Here is a 1687-nt window from a genome sequence, read left to right as displayed (position 1 = left end):
AAGAACCGTCAGCTGGAGAACCGTCACCTAAAGAACCGTCAGCTGGAGAACCCGTCACCTAAAGAACCGTCAGCTGGAGAACCCGTCACCTAAAGAACCGTCAGCTGGAGAACCCGTCACCTAAAGAACCCTCCAGCTGGAGAACCGTCAGCTGGAGAACCGTCAGCTGGAGAACCGTACCTTTCTCCACGGCCGTGAGGTAGGCCCTCTCCTCGGCAGACAGCTCCACCTCCGCCCGCACGATCTGCAGCGGGATGCGGTCGCGGTACGGCGAGTACGTCGCCTAGGCAACGCAAACAACAACAACAAACAAGGTTAGCAAAAAGAGAATCAAATCCGTAGAAATGAGGAACAAATCAAACGGATCCATGAAAAGACTTCAGTTGTTTATTAAATGCTTTAAATGAGACATTGTTCTGTTAAATATGCTAATGAGGCTTTCTGTACCGCTGACGCAGAGACGTCATTCTGGATCTGTTTCTTTCCTCTCGTCGTGTTGTTTACTATTTACATTGATGCTAAAGCCGCTGATCTGTTCTAGGTTTGAAGGTTAAAGGCTCGTTTACGTTGAGTGGAAACATGAATCCTCTTTTATCTTCATATTGAACACATTGATTTTAATCTCAGTGATCAGAGAGCTTCACTCAGAGCTGTAAACATCTCAACTGTTTGTTTTATGGCTCAAACCGGCGCCGAGGTCAAACACCATCAGCTGTTTGTTTGTTTGTTTGTTTGTTTGTTTGTTTGTTGATGAGATGAAACTCTTTGTCTTGTGTTACTTCAAAAGTCGACGCGTACGACTGTTGAAGTAACAATCAAGTCACAGTGAAGAACATCAGAGGAGAAGATCACAAGGAACCAGAAAGACTTGTTGTGTGTGTGTGTGTGTGTGTGTGTGTGTGTGTGTGTGTGTGTGTGTGTGTGTGTGTGTGTGTGTGTGTGTGTGTGTGTTTCTTGCATATCCGTCATTGTGGGGACCACTCAGTGAGCGGGGACATCTGGTCCTCGTATCGCCAAAGGGCTGTTTCCTGTTTGGTTTCAGGGCTTTGGGGCTCGGCCTGAAGGGACGTAACAGAGGGAGGACTGTGTCGGCGCTGGACTCACCTTCTTGTAGTACAACTGCGTCATGGGATTCATCGGGCCGGTCTGCAACCGAGACAGAAGAAGAGCGTTAGGAAAAGGAAATACAGCGACGCAGAGGATGAAGAAACAGAGAAGGAAAGAGAGATATTCTTCACTTGAACATCTCATAAAGGAGGAGGAGGCAAACAAAACAGTTTAGCATTTGTATCGAAGCCGCTACAAATCATTTTTTAAGCGATTTCAGTTTAAATGACTTTAAACGCTCTCGAAACTCAAAGTTAAAAGACATTCATTGTAACTCCAGAACTTGCCAACTTGCTGTAACCCAGCACATGGCTTTTTAAAAATCAAATATATATTTGTTCTCACAGCATTTACACAGAGAAGACACAGAGTGTGTTGCACTGAAACAGCTAATCGCTAATTTAGCACTTTCAAAGGAGCCAATTGCACAAAATGTGAATAAATAGAGTTAAAATATGGGGCCCATATATTGTAGCCCACATGCAACTGATTTCATTCCATGTTTTCTTCATTTCAGAAACTAATTATTTGAATTATTTAAAGCTTAATTTCACGAATAAAATGTAACAATACATTCTCA

General features: G+C 43.7%; 1 long non-coding RNA gene across 1 annotated transcript in view; it reads right to left on the bottom strand.

Annotated features, from left to right (window-relative positions):
- Nucleotides 1–184: 184 nt before the first annotated feature.
- LOC137792652 (uncharacterized) overlaps nucleotides 185–1687 on the bottom strand; it is a 22065-nt gene continuing 20562 nt past the window's right edge. Inside the window, exons 2-3 of the long non-coding RNA XR_011078119.1 lie at nucleotides 1105–1146; nucleotides 185–283 (exon numbers count right to left, since the gene is read on the bottom strand). This is a non-coding gene — a long non-coding RNA (uncharacterized lncRNA). The remainder of the gene's footprint in view (nucleotides 284–1104; nucleotides 1147–1687) is intronic.

This window comes from Clinocottus analis, unplaced genomic scaffold (assembly GCF_023055335.1).
Source record: "Clinocottus analis isolate CAN_PGR_092001 unplaced genomic scaffold, fCliAna1.0.p SCAF_21, whole genome shotgun sequence".
Classification (NCBI taxonomy): domain Eukaryota; kingdom Metazoa; phylum Chordata; class Actinopteri; order Perciformes; family Cottidae; genus Clinocottus; species Clinocottus analis.
Note: the sequence above shows the minus strand (reverse complement) of the source record. Positions and strands in the feature narration are given on the sequence as shown.